Consider the following 20,745-nt stretch of genomic DNA (forward strand, 5'->3'; position numbering starts at 1 on the left):
CCAAGCACTTCTTACTGGCCAACATGGGGCAAACCTCCCCTCTCTTGCACATCCATTGGCTAAAAGATCTGTCTACTTAAGTCTGACTGCCACCTTCCCTTCTTTCTGTGTTGCCTGGATAGGACTGTCAGCTGGTCGCGTTTCCCATTGGTCACCGTTTCTGGAAGCCCGCCCCCACGTTTCCGGGAGCCCGGCGGACGCTGGGTCTGCAGATGCCATCCAGGCGCACGGCGGGTATAGTGGTTCCGCAACCTTGGGATGTTCGGCCGAGCGCCTGCCTAACATGGGAGCGCCTGCCTAACCCTCCTGACTGGAGGGTCAGCGGCGGGGAGTCCTGGCCTTCAATCGGCCATCGCCACGGCAGAAACTGGGGCCCGGGCTGCGTCCAGGCCCTTCCCCGTCCGTCCACAGGTCTCATGGGCGCCCGGACTGGGGCGGATGTAGTTTCCCGACCTCTGACACATAGGATCTGGAGATTAAAGGTATAAAAACGGGGACTTTTCAGCCCACTCAAGTAAAACACCCTTTTATTTTTCGGCAGGTGTTTTGCTGCAGAATGCCCTGAGGGGAGGGAGTGACTGCTGGGTTTCGGTTTATAAAATAAAATAAACTCCTGATTTAGATTATGTATAATATGGCTCCCCAACCTTTAAAAATCCCACTTTTTGCCAGTTGTATTATTTAGTGGGATGTTGAAGGGGGGGGGGGGCTGCGCCTCCATACCTGTGGGCGTTTCTCCTCAGGTGGGATGAGAGACTGAGAAAAGAAAAAGACACAGAGACAAAGTATACAGAAAGAAAAGTGGGCCCAGGGGACCAGCGCTCAGCATATGGAGGACCTGCGCCAGCACTGGTCTCTGAGTTCCCTCAGTATTTATTGATCATTATCTCTACCATCTCGGAGAGGGGGATGTGGCAGGACAGTAGGGTAATAGTGGGGAGAGGGTCAGCAGGAAAACATGTGAACAAAGGTCTGTCATAAACAAGGTTAAGAAAAGGTTCTGTGCTTTGGTGTGCGCGTACACAAACATCTCGGTGCATTAAAGAGCAGTATTGCTGCCAGCGTGTCTCACCTCCAGCCTTAAGGCAGTTTTCGCCTATCTCAGTAAATAGAACATACAATCGGGTTTTACACGGAGACATTCCATTGCCCAGGGATGAGCAGGAGACAGATGCCTTCCTCTTACCTCAACTGCAAAGATGCCCTCCTGTTTCACTAATCCTCCTCAGCACAGACCCTTTATGGGTGTCCGGCTGGGGGATGGTCAGGTCTTTCCCTTTGCTCTGTTACCAGGCTGGAGTGCAGTGGCACAATCTCCACTCACTGCAATCTCTACCTCCCAGATTCAAGTGATTCTCTTACTTCAGCCTCCCGAGTAGCTGGGATTACAGGCGTGTGTCACCACGCCCAGCTAATTTTTGTATTTTTAGTAGAGATGGGGTTTCACCATGTTGGCCAGGATGATCTCGATCTCTTGACCTCATGATTTGCCCGCCTCGGCCTCCCAAAGTGGGTTTTGATTTTTTTTATAGTGGTAATGATTCTGTCTTCTTAACTCCTTTAAAATCTTAGTCAGTGGGCTGGGCGCTGTGGCTCATGCCTGTAATCCTAGCACTTTGGGAGGCCGAGGCGGGTGGATCACTTGAGGTCAGGTGTTTGAGACCAGCCTGGCCAACATGGTGAAACCCCATCTCTACTAAAAATACAAAAATTAGCTGGGCGTGGTGGCGGGCACCTGTAATCCCAGCTACCCAGGAGGCTGAGGCACGAGAATCACTTGAACCTGGGAGGCGGAGGTTTCTTTGAGCCGAGATTGTGCCACTGCACTCCAGCCTGGGCATAGAGCAAGACTCACTCTAAAAATATGTATATATATATATATGTTGGTGGATCTCTTACTTTCACAGGATTTATTTCATAGTGTGAATGAGACACCTATAGGCTCCAGGTCGCTAACTTCATGAGGTGTGAAGATTCGGTGCTTTATAAAACAGCCCCCACATTCTTCATAGGCCTGTCCTTAATTCTCAGCACCCCTCTGCTTCTGACATTGTACCTAAAATTAAGTTTTTTGTGGTTCTGTGAGAGCTCTGGAAATGCCCAGCATTAGCCACTAATGTTTCCGTTTGATATTTCCCCATATCTTAATAGTGACCCTCAATCCATTACTCAGATGGGTGTCCTTTTCTTGGATGTCTGGAAACTAATACCAGCTATCCCTCTGACCTCCCTGCTGAGCCACCATTTTATCTTTTCTCTCTTTTCTTGTCTACAATTGTGTTCGTAACCCTCAGCTCTTTCATGAGCAGCCTTGATGCTTTCGACTGCTTCTAACTCTGAGTTTATTACCCGCAGTTTCCATGAGCCAAGTTTAGGGGCCTGTGAGACCGTCCCATGTAAATTTTCACATTCCTCTAACCAAAATGTAGTGTTTCCTTCCATCCAGAATGTAGGCCGTAGACCCTGTGGGTATGGGGCATTGTTAACAGTGAGACCACAGCAGTTTTTATGTCATCTGACAGCATCTCCAAATAGCCTTCATGGTTGTCACTGCTTCCCAATGACAATTCCAAATAACAGTTCCCAGTGATGACTTGCTACTTGATATTGTTACTTAATATGTTAAGGTGGCTGTTGTAGGCACTATTACTGTGTAAGAAATTACACCAAAATTTAGTGGCTCAACACAATCATTATGTTTGTGGATTCTCATGCTCATGGTCAAGATTTCAGACAGGGCACAAGAGTGGCCTGCTGTCTCTGTCCATGATGTCTGGCTTCAGCACGGAAGACTCAACAGCTGGGGGCTGGAACCATTTGGAGGCTTGTTCCCTTATATCTGATACCTGGCTTGGGATGTTGGAAGATGGGGCTCAGCTGGGACTGAGTGCCTACATGTAGTGTTTCCATGTGGCCTTGACTTCCTTACAGCCTGGCAGTCTCAGGGTAGTCAGAATTCTTAGGTGGCACAGGTTCCCAGGGCAGATGCTGAGTGGTCTTTTATGAGGTAGCACAGCAAATCCACCCAGGATCGGGGAGACAGGACATCGATTCTGCCTCTCAAAGGGAGGAGTGGCCATTTTTTAAAAATTGCCACCGCAACATGCCTATTAATGTATCAGAAAAATGTGAAGTATCCTGATAGCTGCATTTCTTTTTTTTTTTTTAAAACGGAGTCTCTCTCTTGTCATCCAGGCTGGAGGAGTGCAGTAGCACGATCTCGGCTCATTGCAACCTCCGCCTCCCGGGTTCAAACGATTCTCCTGCCTCAGCCTCCTGAGTAGCTGGGACTACAGGCACACGTCACCATGCCCAGCTACTTTTGTATTTTTAGTAGAGACAGGGTTTCACTGTGTTGGCCAGGATGGTCTCGATCTCTTGACCTCATGATCTGCCCACCTCAGCCTCCCAAAGTGCTGGGATTACAGGGGTGAGCCACCACGCCTGGCCAATAGCTGCATTTCTAAGTAATTGGTCTCCTTTGAAATTCTATGAATTTTATTTCCTGTAGTTTACAGCATTATTTTGAGAAGGGATCAAAGACTCTTCCATATATCAGAAGGATCCTGGACAGAACAAGCTCACTGCCAACCATTTCCCCCAATATATACATGTATATATGTATTTTTTCTTTTTTTTTTTTTTTTGAGACACAGTCTCACTCTGTTGCCCAGGCTGGAGTGCAGTGGTGCAATCTCGGCTCACTGCAGCCTCCGCCTCATGGGTTTGAGCGATTCTCGTGCCTCAGTCTTCCAAGTAGCTGGGATTACAGTTGTGCACCACCACTCCTGGCTCATTTTTTCTATTTTTAGTAGAGACTGGTTTCATTGTGTTGGCAGGGCTAGTCTTGAACTCCTGGTCTCAGTGATCCGCCCGCCTTGGCCTCCCGTAGTGCTGGGATTATAGGCGGGAGCCACCATGCCCAGTCCACTTCCCCCAGTATTTGAAATGCACAGTTTCTGCTCTGGTTCATTGGTCAGGGCAGGACTTTCTCGTTTGCCTGAAACCTAACAGTAGTTTAGAAATTGGCCTGTAACTTTTTTTGGCATGATTTCCTTCTGTTTGTGCTGATATTTTTCTCACCTCAGTGAGGATCAGGAGCTTCTTTTCCTTTTTTTTTTTTTCCCAGGTAGAATCATGTTTTCTTTTAATTGAATACTTAACTCACAATGTTTCCTCTTTTGCAGCTGCTCTGCTAATAATTAGGTTCCCACCTCTCAAGATCATTAGGAGCTTCTTTTCCAATTCCTCTGTTTTGCATGCATTGGAAGGTAAGTTTCCTTGTAAACCAGATTTTGGACTCTGCAGGCTTTGCCAAATGGCCTTTTTACCCTCATGTATATTGCATTTTCTTTGGATAGTCTCATGGATTCTCAAGGATATTGTATTCCTGTATTTTACCATTCATGAGTTTAGAAGTGTGTTTACTTTCCTGAGTTTTCATTTTCTTTTTCTTCTATCATATGTAATTTACAGAGCAAATACCTACCAGAACAGATAACTTGAGAGATGTGGAAAGTGAGTTTCTTTGTGCTTATCTAGTGAGGGTGATTTTTAGTCAATAAGCATTTGGTATATGCCTGGGAATCCAACAGCTGCTATTTAGATTCAGAGCCAGCCTTTATTTATCAGCTTTCTGATGCTGAACCCATCAGTGAACTTCTCTGTATATTTGATTCATCATGAGGAAAATGGTGACGCCGAGGGTGACTGATTTCCAGGTTTACATCGGTTGCCCCAGGGGAAGTGCCTGGCCCCCATCTGGTCCTTGCTGCTCTAACTTTGCCCTGTTAATTGAAGAAATGCAGCTATAAACACTTCCTGGGTTGTTGCTGGCGTTTACTGTCCTCACAGTTTACAGAGAAGCCCATATTTTCAGCCTCTTCCTCTGCTTTCTGTCATTTCTGAACCATCTCACCCGACCTGGTGTAATTTTCATTGTGTGTGAGTTTGCACAGATGTAATTTGGGCCTACATGTCTCCACATAGCCTAATGCCCACCTCCCACCTCCACTAGGATCTGGAGCTCAGGACCCACTACCTCCCCGGCCCACTGCAAGCTTGAACATTTGATGGTGGACACCCCTCCCTGACTTTGTATTATGGTGGGTTCTCTTGGGTCTTGTTCTCTGTGGGTCTGTCCTGCGCTATAGTGTGTGGAGCCGGGGGGATTTTCCCTGTGTTCCTGAAAGAGGGTCACAAGGAGTTTTTGAGCAAAGAGAGGCTGATAGTTCTTAAGGGTATCCCACAGAAGGGAGAGGCCAGACATATTCAGGAAAATCTTGTTTTTTTTATTCTTGTAGGTCCAGATTTTGGATGAATCTCTATAATAGAGATTGAACAGGTAAGGCTCACCTTTCAATAGTTACACCAAGAAAGGCCTAGGTGGTGACTTAAGCTATGGTTTTGGGCAGCACGAGAGTGGTCAGGTGGACAGTAGGGAAGTCTACATGTAACCCAAACGGAAAAGAGAAAAGGCCCCTGAGAAATCAGGGCAAAGTCCCACAGTGTCTCTTTCCCCATAGTGTCACTGGCGTGGGGGTTACCTTCCCACTGTGTCCCCCAGAAGACATGAGGCCACAGACTGCAGTGCCCGTGGACAGAGGAGCTGTGGGGATGGAAGTGTGATTGCTTCATTCAAATGCACGCCCCGGTGCGTGTGCGTCTCTTCTGATGCAGCGCCCCATGGGTAAGCTCTGTGCTTCTCCACACAGTGGATCAGGAATGGAAGCATTCTGTCTGTTTAGCACTTGACGGTTTGGTGGTGACCTGATGTCATGGTGATAATAGAGGCAATGATCCTAACAGCTTAGAACTGTTCAGCTTGGCCGGGCCTGGTGGCTCACACCTGTAATCCCAGCACTTTGGGAGACTGAGGTGGGTGTATCACCTGAGGTCAGGAGTTTGAGACCAGGCTGGCCAACATGGCGAAACCCCGTCTCTACTAAAAATACAAAAATTAGCCGGGTATGGTGGCACACGCCTGTAATCCCAGCTACTTGGGAGGCTGAGGCAGGAGAATCGCTTGAACCCGGAAGGTGGAGGCTTCAGTGAGCTGAGATCTTGCCATTGCACTCCAGCCTGGGTGATGGAGCGAGACTCTGTCTCAAAAAAAAAAAAAAAAAAATTGTTCAGCTTGTGGGTAGGTATTTGGGAAACATTATATGTATTACCTGGTCTTAGTTATCTGCAGTGGTTTTGTTATTTTTTGCATAAACTGCTGAGAATGTTTAATAATTGTAGATGATAGATCACTAGTCACTCTAAAATCTTCCCATTTCTTGGTCTAGAGCTGGGGCTAGATCCCTCAGCAACGAGGAGACCTGAAAACTAGAGGAAAAAAAGCAGGTCCTCCCTATAAACCACTCATCTGTGCTCTCTTCCAATTTATTCTCCTTTTGTGTACATAATTTTAAGGGGCTATAATCATCTTGTTCAGACCTCAGGATATAAAGTGACCCATCTGTAGACCTCCAGCTGTATCCCAAGGTTGTCTGTTTTGTTTTTTTTTGAAATTCCTGACAAGTTTCAGTTGTAGCTGTGCCCTGAGGAAACATTCCCGATTCCCGGAGTAGCTTCCAGGTTAAAGTCCTGTAGGCTTCTTCTGTTTTTAGAAATTCCTATCAGAGAAAGACCTGATTTTGGATTTTTAGCTTTAATGCTTGTGAAAAGCTATAAAAATAATTTTCTACGCCTAGCTTTGAAGTACTGTTAGTGAGAAATTAAAATTCCTTCAGGAGGATTAAACTGCCATTTCTGTTACCCTAATTCCAAAAGTTTTGGTTGTTAGAATTTTCTTTACTGTTCATGAAGAAGTATTTTATATTTTCCTTTGACATTCATTCTCTTTAGCAGGTAATTTTGAACTTTAGTTTCTTAAATACCCAAATTTGGTTTTTCCTCAGTCTTCTCTCCGCTACAGATTTCTGACTTAACAGGAAAGGCAATTTTCCTCAAAAAGGGCAAAGAACAGCGGGAACAGTAGAGGGCACCTTCAACCCCAGCATGGAATTGAGGTTCCTGCTTCAAAATGAACCATCACAGCAATTTTGGCTTTTTGATTTGGACCCTCATTTCCCTTATAATTTGATCTTATATTGGAGAGAAGGGGCCTGTCTCTTAAGCCAGCTAGTTTTTGTACTAGATATTTATATATCATTTCATTTGTTCCTTAGTGTTTTTTCATTTCTATTATGATTTGTTCTGTGGGCTGTGACTTACCCGTGTGTTTTTCACATGTTTATAAAGCTGAATACTTCTGTATGTCAGCTCAGCACCCCTAGCGTCAGCCATGCTACTCTCCTGCTGTGCATAGATGGGGGCCTGTCCCCCTGCTGAATCTCCTGGGTTCCTGCTGTCAACACCTGAAGGTACCCACCAGATGTGTCTGTCACTTCCCTCCATCCACCTCTCTTGTGTTTCTCATGTTTCTGCCTCCCTAGAGACCATTTCTCTCTAGAGCAGTGCTTTCCAATAGAAATACAATGCCAGACACATACGTCATTTTAGATTTTCTAGTAGTCACTTTAGAAAAGTTAAAAAGAGGCTGGGCATGGTAGCTCACACCTGTAATCCCAGCACTTTGGGAGGCTGAGGTGGGCAGATTAGCTGAGGTCAGGAGTTTGAGACCAGCCTGGCCAACATGGTGAAACCCCGTCACTACTAAAAATACAAAAATTAGCCGGGTATGGTAGCTGGTGCCTGGGATTACAGCCTCCCGAGTAGGCTGAGACATGAGAATCACTTGATTCTGGGAGGTGGAGGCTGCAGTGAGCCGAGGTCATGTGCACCACTGCAATCCAACCTTGGCAACAGAGCAAGACTTTGTCTCACACAAAAAAAGAAAAAAAAGAAAAGAAAGAAAAGTTAAAAGGGAGCAGGTGAAATTAATAATGTGTTTTATTTCACCTAAAATGTTAGTATTATCCAGAATATCACTTCAACGTCTTATCAAAATAAAAATTATTAATGAGATAGTTTGCATTCTTCCTCTTTTTTGAGATGGGCTCTTGCTTTGTTGCCCAGGCTGGAATGCAGTGGCACCAGCATAGCTCACTGCAGCCTCAAACTCCTGGGCTCGAGATCCTCCTGCCTCAGCCTTCCTAGTAGTTAGGACTACAGGCACACACCACCATGCCCAGCTAATTGTTTTTCTTTTTTTGTTTGTTTGTTTTTCTTTTTTTTCTCTTTTCTTTTTTTTTTTTTTTGAGAGGAAATCTCACTCTGTCACCCAGGGTGGAGTGCAATGGCATGATCTCAGCTCATTGCAACCTCTGCCTCCCAGGTTTAAGTGATTTTCCTGTCTCAGCCTCCCAAGTAGCTGGGACTACAGGCGTGCACCACCATGCCTGGCTAATTTTTTTGTATTTTTAGTAGAGACAGGGTTTCACTATGTTGGCCAGGCTGGTCTTGAACTCCTGACCTCAGCTGATCCACCCACCTCGGCCTCCCAAAGTGCTGGGATTACAGGTGTGAGCCACTGTGCCAAGCCTTTTTTTTTTTTTTTTTTTTTCGAGATAGGGTGATAGGGTCTCACTCTGTCACCCAGGCTGGAGTGCAGTGGTATGATCTTGGCTCACTGCAACCTCTGCCTTCCAGGTTCCAGTGATTTTTCCCACCTCAGCTTCCCTATCAGCTGGGACTACAGGTACACGCCACCAAACCTGGCCAATTTTTGTATTTTTTGTATACATAGGGTTTCACCATGTTGGCCAGGCTGGTCTCGAACTCCTGACGTCAAGTGATCCATCTGGCTTGGCCTCCCAAAGTGCTGGGATTACAGGCGCGAGTCACCGCACTTGGCCTTAGCAATCTTTCAAGTGCTCAGCAGCCACATGTGGCAGTGGCTGCCTTATTGGACAGCGCAGCTCTGAATCGTGATTTTATGTACATCCCCACTGCTCTCTCTGCCTCCTTTATTCCCATCTACCCCACACCCCTGATGTCTATTGGAGGGAGTCTACTGGGAGTGTGGAGGCTTTCCTGTCCCTAGCATGGATGACATCAGCAGGTGGTGATGAAAGTGATTAAACAGCATTCTCATCACAAAAAAAGTCAAGTATTTGAGGTAATGGGTTGGTTAATTTGATTTCATCATTCCACATCGTAATGAAAAGTCATACCATCATTTTATACCCCATAAATATATACAATTTAGAAGATAGATAAAAATCAGCCAAAACAATTCTTTGAAATATTTTTAAACAAACATGTACAATTTATGGGGTACAATATCATTTGTCAGTATATATAATTTTTTTTTATGGGGAGTCAGTTAACACAGGAAACAGCCCCTTGAAAGGGAGATACCCCCACACCCCTGGAGTAGCCCCTGGAGGACTATCGCCTCCCTCTCTCCTCTCTTTCTGTCTCATATTCCTTTAATTTGGAGAATCATTTCCAATTCCTTAACATTCTGGCCTGATTTTTTTCTGTCTTACATTCAAAGGTCACAGTTTTCCTCTCACCCTCATTTCAGTCTTTTCCCATAAGATGTGACGTGCCTTTTTGTCTTGGTTGGGCATTTATTTGCAATACAAGAATGATTGTTTTCTTTGATACATTAATGACTTAGATACTTTTCCTAGTAAAATGTATCTTAACAGAATTCCAAATTAATTCTAGAGTTAAACTAGACAGCATATTTTTAAAGGTGTGTATAGAGCTCCTTATGTTTCTTCCTTGGTTTTTAAAATGACATATTTAGGTCTATATATTTTAGGATATAAGATCTCTACGTGTTGCTTTGCTTCATTGAACATTTTTGGTGATTATTTTTATTTTCTGTGTATTTTAGGATTTCCATTAAACTATATTCTCATTTCAAATTTCTATCTGAGTGATAGAATTATTTTAATGTAGGAAAGGTTCATCAAAAATGGGTGTAGTGATTGTGTTCTTTCCTATGCTCGAATGGAAAATGATGAGGGGACACGATGTTAGAGTTGCAGTGGGAAGGGGTGGAAAAGAGGGATTCCAGAGTGCCAGGCACACAGGTTTTCTGGAAGGTTTACATGAGGACTGCTGTGGTTTGAATGTGTTCCCCGAAGTTCATGTGTTGGAAACTCAACCCCTAATGCAACAGTGTTGACCAGTGGAACCTTTAAGAGGTGATTAGGTCATGAAGGCTCTGCCCTCATGAATGGATGAAGCTAGAGTGGGTTAGTTATCTTGGGAGGGGGTTCCTGATAAAAGGATGAGGTTGGCTTCCTCCCTTTCTGTCTTTCCCCTTCTCCCTCTCACATGTGGTCACTCTCTTGCCCTTCCACCTTCCACCATAGGACGGCACAGCGAGACCTTCACCAGATGCAGGCCCCTCACTTTCCCAGTGTTCAGAACCGTAAACCAAGTGAACTCTTGCTTATAAATCACCCAGTCTGTGGTATTCTGTTATAGCAACACAAACAGACTAAGGGACACTCAGTGGGCTCTTCTCTCTACCTGATGGAGCACTCCCTGCGTGGTGCCTTGTATTTGTAGACATGATGCTGTAAATGCTCTTTGAATGTCTTGAAGGCTTTTATGTTTGAGGAGTTTACAGAGAAGCCCCTACAGGCTTCAGGTCCCTTCTTCTGTTGCTTCTTTGCTCTTTAGTACCTCCCCTAACCTGGTGCTAAATTAGATCATAGTGTGGTCCTTGGACCAACAGTATCAGTAGCACCTGAAAATCATGCTGGAAATACAGATTCACAGGCTGCTCCCCAGAATACTGAAGAAGGAACTCTAGGAGTGAGACCCAACAATCTGTATTTAACAAGTCCCCAGGTGAGTCTGATGCACACAGAAATGTGAGCTGCTGTATTAGATGGTGTTGAGTTCATGCCACCGAATCACTGACACACACGTCTGCTCACTGCTTGCTCTTTGCACAGGCCCCTGGATCCTCCTGGAATCCCCGATCCCTGTTGCTCCCTCACGGAGTTTTCTAGTCCCTCTTACTTGAAGCATGTCTTTCAGAGCCCGGCACCACCCAAGTTGGGTGTCTGGTGAATTCTGTGGTCTGCATGTCCATGTTTGTGACATTCTGGGAAGGGTGGCCCAGGCTGTGATTTGCCATCTACTGCAGGCTATGGATGGTATTCAGAAGGGAGGGGAGATGCTGTGTGCGTGTTCTGAAGGGTTTCCCACTAAACAGACCAACCCTCTCCATAACTATTTGATTTTTACTTTATCTCCTCGTTGACTTCACAGTGTCAGTGCAGTTTGTGGAAACATCTCTACGGGGTGATGCATGCAGATAAATGTTTATGTGAACATATAAAGTCTGCATGTGTGGGTGAACACTCCACATGAGGTCATTGTCCATCATTACATATCTGTGGTGTCTGGCTCATTCCTCTCATTTTCTGTCATTTTACCTACTTTTACCTGAAGTACTATGACTATTTAATAACTATTAAATATTTCATTTCAGCTACACCTCTATGGTATTTTTTCTCCTTACATCGGACCTTCCTCCCTTACTGGACTTCAGTGTGGGACCTGCAGGTCTCAGGCCTTCTGGGAAGTGCCAGCTTTTCTTGAATGTTCTCTCTGTCTGGCCAGCTCAGGCTGGAACAGTGGGTGTTGGTGCCATCCTGTGGCTATAGGTGATAAGCCGGCTGTTCTTCACTGACCCGGTCTTACCTTGAACCCTGGAGTTCTCACATGCATGGATTTAAATGCTGTGTCTTTCTAAGGGCACATTATGGCCATTTTCCTTATCTCCCTCCCAAGGGGCTGTTTCCTGTGTTTATTGACTCCCTGTTTAAAAAAAAATATATGTATATATAGACAAATTGGATTGCATCCCATAAACTGCATGTTTTAAAAATACTTCAAAGAATAGTTTTTCATTTTTTTCTTGCTGATTTTTATGTATCTTCTAAATTGTATATATTTATGGGGTATAAAATGATGTTGTGATTTTTCAGTACAGTGTGGAATGAGAATCAAATTAACCTATCCGTTACCTCAAGTACTTGACTTTTTTTGTGATGAGAAGGCTGTTTATCACTTTCACTCACCAGCTCCTGCTGTCTTCCATGCTGGGGACAGGAAAGGCTCCACGCTTGACTTTCCCTCCTGTTTTCTTATCTGCTGTCAACCCCTGAATGTACCCTCCAGGATTGCCTTCTATACCTTCTACATCTAGCTCGATTGTTGTGCACCCACCTTCCTCCCAGGGACTGTCCTTAGGGAGTGACTTTATGCACAGACTTAACGTGCTCTTCCTGCCTCCTTCATCCCCAGAAGCCCCCATCTCAGCCCCATCTGATTATTTCTTCCCTCTCTCATTTCCTGTTATGCTGTTGGTTTTCTAACCTGAAGGGTAACTTCTTACTCCTTAGTTTTTTGCCTTAATTTCTAAGTCATAGGCTACTTTCAGGCTAAAAGTTTTCCTCCAGCCGTGGTTTTAGTCTCATTCTGTAAGTCTTGCTAGGTAGTTTATTCATTGGAAATTTTTTGTTTTTGAGACAGAGTCTCGCTCTATCACCCAGGCTGTAGTATAGTGGTGCCATCTCAGCTCACTGCAACCTCCGGTTCCTGGGCTCAAGCAGTTCTCTTTCCTCAGCCTCCTGAGTAGCTGGGATTATGGGTGCGTGCCACCACACCCAGCTAATTTTTGTATTTTTAGTAGAGACGGCATTTCGCCATGTCAGCCAGGTTGGTCTCGAACTCGTGACCTCAAGTGATCCGCCCGCCTTGGCCTCCCAAAATACTGGGATTACAGGGGTGAGTCACCGCACCCCACCCCTTGGCACTATATTTAAGTGATGATATTTTTGGACACTGAGGTAGCCTCATTCCACAGGTTTAGATCTGAAGCATTTTCACTATTGCTTCTTTCCATGTATTTCCTGGTTTGCAGGTCAGTTTCTTTTAATTCGTCATTGACACAGTGGTTTATATGGCTTTTAATTTCAAAAGATTTTTTAAAATATCTTTTTGCCGATTTTTATCTATGTTAATTTTAACTAGACATGTTCCCTGGAAGGACATCACTAGTTTTTTTTTTTTTTTCACTCTGTTTATAATTTAATGGATTTTCACATCTCAAGCCAGCTAAGAGTATGGGAAATAGGACTCGTTAAAGCACAGATATCACACAAGTGATTCAGATTCACGAGGGTAACCCAGATGAAGGTATATCATTGTACCTGGCCCGCATCACTCAGTAACTGTCACCTTTGATTTATTGATTTACTTGAGATGGAGTTTGGTTCTGTCCCCGAGGCTGGAGTGCAATGGCGTGATCTCTGCTCACTACAACCTCTGCCTCCCAGGTTCAGAGTGATTCTCCTGCCTCAGCCTCTTTAGCTGGGATTACAGGCACCCACCAACATGCCCAGCTAATTTTTGTATTTTTAGTAGAGAGGAGCTTTCACCATAATGGCCAGGCTGGTCTTGAACCTCAAATGATCTGCCCACCTTGGCCTCCCAAAGTGCTAGGATTACAGGCTGGAGCTACAGAGCCCAGCCTGTCACCTTGATTTAAATGAATGCAGCTTTCTTGGTGTCTTGATGTTTGTGAATTTCTGTGGAGTATGATACTGCTCCTTTTGCTGCTTGTTCTGTTTTTCCAGAGTCCCCTTATCACTTGACGTGCTGTTATATTATGTTTGATTTATTACAGATACCCCATCAGCCTGAGTCTCTTAAAGGCCTTTATACACATATGTCTACACATAGGGATTTGGATTATCTCGGGATCCCACATCCTCGCTGTCCCCTGTCCCCCCGCAACATCCCCCACCAATAACTTTCTGAAGTTTTCTAGTCCCTCCTTTTTGTTTGTGCTCCTTAAAGCCCAGCCCCATGCCTGACTTTGGTTCCCAGTGAGCATTGTACATTTGTGGATATTAAATCTTTGGCAAAGTCATTTACCTGGACTGGAATAGGGCTCTTGGCTGATTCTTTTTCCTAAACACCCACCCAATGGGAGAGGCTGATACTCCACATGCAAACCTTGTGTTTTATTTCTCCAGGCGAAGGGATGTTGGAAGACATTCTGGAAGGGGTGGGGTGTGAAGATTTAAAAATAATCTTTGAATATCTGCTTCATGATAGGTCTTGGAGGTGCCTTGTGGGTGTGGCTTTGGGGGGATGGTTATGAGGAAATTGTGGATATTAAGGAAGTCAGGAGAGGAAAAGATCAGTCACAATTCAACAATTCAGAGAAAGCTCCTAAGGGACTTTCTGGCTGCTTGATGCCCAGAGGCTAGGCCCTCACTTCGTATTAAGGCTCAGGACTGTGGATAGAGAATTTAAAGGGGCACCAAAAAAACATTAAAATAGATAAACATATTTTTAATGGAATACCTTTAAAAATGCAAATCAATGCACAAAGAAAACGCCCATGTTGAACAAAATGGTTACAACTGTGCCTTCTCTTCAACACCACCCCACCCTCCAGAAGTTTCCTTCAAGCCGTACCTGTAAGAGTAAAAAGAGAGAAAAATAAAAACCTTTAAGTTAAAAGATAAAAATGAGCTGGGTGTGGGGGCTCATGCCTGTAATCCCAGCACTTTGGGAGGCCGAGGCAGGTGGATCACTTGAGGTCAGGAGTTCGAGACCAGGCTGGGCAATGTGGTGAAACACCGTCTCTACTAAAAATACAAAAAAAACAAAAAAAATTGAGGTGGGCACAGTGGCAGGTGCCTGTAATCTCAGCTACTTGGGAGGCTGAGGCAGGAGAATCGCTTGAACCTGGGAGGCGGAGGTTGCAATGAGCCAAGAGCATGCCATTGCACTACCTCCTGGGAGACAGATCAAGACTCTGTCTCAAAAAAACAAAACAAACACCTCGGGAATTTCTGGCTCAAGCCTCTGATCCTCACCACCACTATCACCAGGGGATCTTTTGCTGTTCACCCAAGTCCAGCCTTCATCCCCTAAACTCCTGGGGAAATGCGACCAGACTCTCCCCATCTCCATTCCGGGAGTTTGCCCCAAGCCAATCTTCTTCTCCCTGAAAACAGCCTTGGGGTTCCCCATCCTGGTACACCCTCCTACTCTAGGGGACACAGGGCCGATGTCGCCCCCAAACCGGCAGTCCCAGGAGCGCATCGCTTCTCCCTGAACTACTGCTGCCCCAACCTGGCATCTGCTCGGGGAAGGGCACCCCCAGGGTGGAGACTTGCATGGTGAGCTCAGCTCACCTTCAGGTGAAGGTCAGCGCACACTGGCCACCCGGGACCACATTTTCCAGAATCCTTTGGCGGTCCCGCGATGCTCTCGTGGTCAGCAGATCTCATTGGGTTGCAGAGGAGAAACTTGTCCATGTCACTGGGGCATCTTAACAGTCGGCTCCTAAGCTTGGTTGTGTGTGCTGTGCAGATGTGAGAGGCACACCGTGTGGGCGAAGCCAACTGCTTGCCCGCCTCTCTAGTTCCAAAACTACAATCCCCAGAGGCCTCTGCGGTCACTTCCACTGCCCACCCTACACACCTTCTGTGTGTCGCGTTAATGTCAGAAGCACTTCTGTTTGGTGGCCCTGGCTGGTTAGGCTGGTTGGCACCCAGGTCTTCCCCACACCTCTGCACCTCATTACCTGACCGGCTTCTGGATCCGCAGCGTGCATCTGCAGTCTGTGAGTCCCCTATAGGCACTCAGTATGCCCCTCTGCGTGTCCCTCTGTTACTCATGGGGACGCAGTCTGGGAGCTGTAGACCTGTCTGAGAACTAGGGCGCCCTCCTGTGGGCACCTCCAGGCCATTTTCCTTTCACTGGAGCCCACCGGGTTAGAGACAGACCCTCACTCTGTTGCTTGGGGACAAGGGCTTCACTCCCTGGCCCGAGCTTGGGGCTGAGCTAGAGGGTTCGGGGTCATCCTGGGCCCCCTCTGGATGGGAATTGGCTGCCCTGTTAATTTCTGTGACATCCCCGACCCCAACAGTGGGGCTCTGGAGCAGACTGTGCTTCACCCCATGGGAAGGGGGTTTCCACCTGAGAGTCAAAAAAGAGGTGAGAATTATCTGTAATTCCATCTTGACTGTCAACAGGATGGATTCTGTTACCATTTCTTGCCCTGGAGGCTGCCTTGTTGGTACTGGGGAAAGTTCATTCCTAGTCCTGGAAAAGTGGCTCATTCTAACTGGAGTCCTCCCTCAGCATTCCTTTCTGCTGCATCCATACCGCAGCCATTCATGTTGTTAATTGTAAACACACATGGAACAGTTTAAATAAAACTACACAGATGTGTTTGCTTAATTGTTCAGTCATGTGGATGAAGGGCAGGGACAGCAGAGATGCCTGTGATTTCAAGGGCTTGGGGAGGACTCCTAGAAGTAGAGCTGTCTCAGCTACCCCTGACCGGTTTGGTACCTTGGAGATTCGGGGGAAGGCATTGCAGTCGGAGGCACAAGGAAGCATAGTCTCAGGCTGGGCTCTTGCTACAGTGTAGGAAGGATTATGGTGGCCAAGAGCCTTCTTAAGGTTGATTTTTTAATATGCATAGGTGAAGATACAGCCTAGCTGTTCACACATAGAACAAGGAGAAGCTTTATAGAGTGTGACCTAAATTTTACATCAGAGAACACGTTCACCTTCCGGCAACTGGGACATTTCACCCAAAATTTGAAATTCCCTCCTACTCTGAAAATAAATCTGGCCTAACTCTGCACTGTTAATTTTTTTTTCTTTTTTTTGAGACAGAGTTTTGTGCTTGTTACCCAGGATAGAGTGCAGTGGCGCAATCTCCACTCACCGCACCTCTGCCACACGGGTTCAACCGATTCTCCTGCCTCAGCCTCCCAAATAGCTGGGATGTACAGGCATATGCCACCACACCGAGCTAACGGCCTTGTACTTTTTTTTAGTACACACAGAGTTTCATCATGTTGGTTAGGCTGGTGTGATCCCCTGACCTCAAGTGATCCATCCGCCAAAGCCTCCCAAACTGCTGGGATTAAAGATGTGAGACACCTCACTTTGCCAGCATGCATTGTTCTTAGGGTCAGCCCATGAAACTGCTGCTTCTGCTTTACGCCACTACGAGCCACCGGTGAGAGAGCAGCCCACGGGCACACAGGCAGACCTGTCCTCCTCATCACAAGGGCGCCACTTTTGGGGAGACTCACCCGCACACCGTCCGCGCACGCCTGAGGCTGGGATCCCGCGCTGCCTCGCCGGCGATCTGTCTGAGCTTTGTTCCTCCTGGGGTTTCTTCCTGCTGGTGGACCCTCCGCGAATCCCGGCCTCCGGAGACCGTCCCGGTAACTGCCCTGGCCAGGACTGGTCTCAGCCCAGACTCAGACGCACGATCACACAGGGCTCCTACTTCGCCAAGTGTCAGGGACCCATCCCCGGGCAACGGTGGCTTTCACTGTGACCCAAGCGGCGGCTCGGGCCTCGCGCATGCGCACTGGCGAGGCCGACTCCCCCGCCCCACACCCCTTACTCCGCAGAGTCAGGCTGCGGACCCTTTAAAAAATGGCGGCGAGGCGGCGGCTGCGGGGCCTGGGGTGGCGGTGCTGGAGGTTGCGGCGGCGGCGGCGGCGGCTGCGGGGCAGCCCGAGGCGGCGGGTGGGAAGAGGACTGCCAGAGGGGCCTGCGGGAGACCCAGGGTCGGACCCATAGGAGTCCTGTGGTCAGGACCTCCTTGATCGCTCTTCTGCTTCGGCTCCCGCTGAAGGAGGAGCTTCGGGGTGCCGGCTGGGCCGCGCGGACTCCTCTTGGGGTCCGATGATGGATCCCACCGGGCGATCGGAAGTGGGGTTCCAATGCAGTGAGGCGGAAAGGGTCTCGCCGGGGCACAGAAAGATCCCCAGGGCCGCAAGGCGTGCTGTCGGCTGCAAAGGCACCGACCCATGAGCCCACTGCCTCCCTCCTTCCTGGCAGGAGCAGGGGCTAGCCTTCATCTCCAAGGCCCGGGGGCTCCGGCATCCCGACGCGGCTTCCGGCGACACGGGCAAAGAGAGACACAGGCGAGTCCGAGCTGGAGCCAGTGTGACCACACGTGGCACTGTCGTCCCCCAAGAGCACATGCAGGCAGCGTGTGTCTTTGAGGCCGTAGGGGGCGACGACGAGACGGACAGTGATGTCCAGGCGTGCGCCCCGGGGGCCACTGGAGACCTGCCCCACAAAGCGGAGGAAAAGCCAAGCGCACCTGAAAACCTGCGAGACAGGGCCTGTGCGCGAGTCCAGGCCACGTTCAGGGAGGCCCGCCAGAGGAGCCGAGAGCTTTGGACAAAGTACACCCCACCCCCAGCCCGCCGCCGGCTAGGTACCCCTGACGCAACCTCCCCTGCACCCAGCCAAATCCCAGTCCCGTTGGCTCCCTGACATCCGTGGCAGCCAAAAGATTCAGTGCTAGAAGGCACTTTCCCCAGGAGCGGAGGAACCGGTTGGCCCTCAAGAATCAGAGAGGAAGTGCAGGTGGGATGCAACACCGCCTTTCCTAGGCCAATGTCAGGAGCGGTGGGCTTGCCTCCCCCTCTTCCTGGACCGAGCGTGCAGCCATCACTTGGGCCAGGGAGACCAAGAGAGCTTCCCTGTCCCACACAGCTATGGAAGCCCAGAGCTCCAGGAACACCTCAGCTGCCCAATCATCCAGAAAGAGGTGTGGAGAGGGAAACAATCATGACGCGGACCCCCACGAGGTTTCTCCCTGATGGACGGGGACGTCTTCTTTGTGGAAGACACTGAGCCACACTAAGAAGCCGCCAGGCTTCTCGGAGACGGGGCAGACACAGCAAGAGGGAGGTCAGAGCAGAGGCCAGAGCCCAGGCAGGATACGGGGGGGCCATGCCACCACCACCGGCATCCGGGGAGGAGTGTCAAACGGGTGACTCGGCCAGGAAGGCCAGCCTTTGAGAGACAGACATGCTTGCCCCATCCCCTTGCCGGCTTCCTTCTCTGTCCCTGCGTCGAGCTGTGGCTCCATATCTCGATGAGGGGAGAGGGCGACAGGCGTGACAACCACCTTCTTGAAGCTCTGCGGGCACCCTCCTGCGGGTGGACAATGAGCGCCTGGGAGGCCGTTGTCCCTGGTTGGGGAGCGCTCGTCTGGATCCAGCCTAGCAAAGAGGCTGCTCCGGATGGGGAGGGGATGAAAACCCCTGCGGGTCCCACGCCGATGCCCACGTTGCCCAGGCCTTCACAGACCCCCAAATTGGAACCGCCGGGACGACGACTGCCAACCGGCCACACGACCCAAGCAGAGACGCGGGGAGAGGCTGACCAGAAGAAAGGCCGACGTGCAAGAAACCCACCGTCCGGCGCACAGGGCACATGTGTCCCAAGGTGCACGCACACAGAGACGGACAGAGACAGAAAGAGAGGGCGACGGAAAGAGCGAGAAGGGAGAGAGAGAGAGAGAGAGAGAGAGAGACGTAAGAGAGAGACAGAAGTCGGCACACAGACACGCACGCACGCACGCACGCACACACACAGCCACACATACACGCGCACACACACACACACCCATAACGCACACATACAGCAGGTAACACCCACCCCCAGGCAGCCCGTGAAGCTGCCGGATTCTGCTCTCCGCGACTAAGAGCCGTCGGTGAGAGAGCAGTCCACGGGCACACAGGCGGACCTGTGCTCGTCATCACAAAGGCTCCACTTTTTGGGAGACTCACCCGCACACCGTCCGCGCACGCCTGAGGCTGGGATCCCGCGCTGCCTCGCCGGCGATCTGTCTGAGCTTTGTTCCTCCTGGGGTTTCTTCCTGCTGGTGGACCCTCCGCGAATCCCGGCCTCCGGAGACCGTCCCGGTAACTGCCCTGGCCAGGACTGGTCTCAGCCCAGACTCAGACGCACGATCACACAGGGCTCCTACTTCGCCAAGTGTCAGGGACCCATCCCCGGGCAACGGTGGCTTTCACTGTGACCCTAGCGGCGGCTCGGGCCTCGCGCATGCGCACTGGCGAGGCCGACTCCCCCGCCCCACCCCCCCTTACTCCGCAGAGTCAGGCTGCGGACCCTTTAAAAAATGGCGGCGAGGCGGCGGCTGCGGGGCCTGGGGCGGCGGTGCTGGAGGTTGCGGCGGCGGCGGCGGCTGCGGCGCAGCCCCAGGCGGCGGGTGGGAAGAGGACTGCCAGAGGGGCCTGCGGGAGACCCAGGGTCGGACCCATAGGAGTCCTGTGGTCAGGACCTCCTTGATCGCTCTTCTGCTTCGGCTCCCGCTGAAGGAGGAGCTTCGGGGTGCCGGCTGGGCTGCGCGGACTCCTCTTGGGGTCCGATGATGGATCCCACCGGGCGATCGGAAGTGGGGTTCCAATGCAGTGAGGCGGAAAGGGTCTCGCCGGGGCACAGAAAGATCCCCAGGGCCGCAAGGCGTGCTGTCGGCTGCAAAGGCACCGACCCATGAGCCCACTGCCTCCCTCCTTCCTGGCAGGAGCAGGGGCTAGCCTTCATCTCCAAGGCCCGGGGGCTCCGGCATCCCGACGCGGCTTCCGGCGACACGGGCAAAGAGAGACACAGGCGAGTCCGAGCTGGAGCCAGTGTGACCACTGGCACTGTCGTCCCCCAAGAGCACATGCAGGCAGCGTGTGTCTTTGAGGCCGTAGGGGGCGACGACGAGACGGACAGTGATGTCCAGGCGTGCGCCCCGGGGGCCACTGGAGACCTGCCCCACAAAGCGGAGGAAAAGCCAAGCGCACCTGAAAACCTGCGAGACAGGGCCTGTGCGCAAGTCCAGGCCACGTTCAGGGAGGCCCGCCAGAGGAGCCGAGAGCTTTGGACAAAGTACACCCCACCCCCAGCCCGCCGCCGGCTAGGTACCCCTGACGCAACCTCCCCTGCACCCAGCCAAAT

General features: G+C 49.4%; 2 long non-coding RNA genes across 4 annotated transcripts; one reads left to right on the forward strand and one right to left on the reverse strand.

Moving 5' to 3' along the window:
• The first annotated feature begins 79 nt into the window (after positions 1 to 79).
• Positions 80 to 13,877, forward strand: LOC129528516 (uncharacterized). 3 transcript variants are annotated; one of them, XR_008673755.1, is made up of 8 exons: positions 80 to 482; positions 4,188 to 4,271; positions 5,018 to 5,105; positions 5,304 to 5,344; positions 5,526 to 5,689; positions 6,906 to 10,973; positions 11,414 to 13,125; positions 13,616 to 13,877. It is a non-coding gene; the product is annotated as an uncharacterized lncRNA (long non-coding RNA). The 3 variants fall into 3 exon arrangements; XR_010132111.1 differs by having other exon boundaries at positions 82 to 482; positions 6,906 to 13,125; XR_010132112.1 differs by having other exon boundaries at positions 83 to 482; positions 7,249 to 13,125.
• Positions 13,878 to 14,268: 391 nt separating this feature from the next.
• On the reverse strand, positions 14,269 to 19,816 carry LOC134757719 (uncharacterized). Its single transcript, XR_010132113.1, has 2 exons — positions 15,141 to 19,816; positions 14,269 to 14,415 (listed from the first exon to the last, which is right to left on the reverse strand). It is a non-coding gene; the product is annotated as an uncharacterized lncRNA (long non-coding RNA).
• Between the last annotated feature and the right edge of the window lie 929 nt (positions 19,817 to 20,745).

Source organism: Gorilla gorilla, chromosome 20 (genome assembly GCF_029281585.2).
Source record: "Gorilla gorilla gorilla isolate KB3781 chromosome 20, NHGRI_mGorGor1-v2.1_pri, whole genome shotgun sequence".
NCBI lineage: Eukaryota > Metazoa > Chordata > Mammalia > Primates > Hominidae > Gorilla > Gorilla gorilla.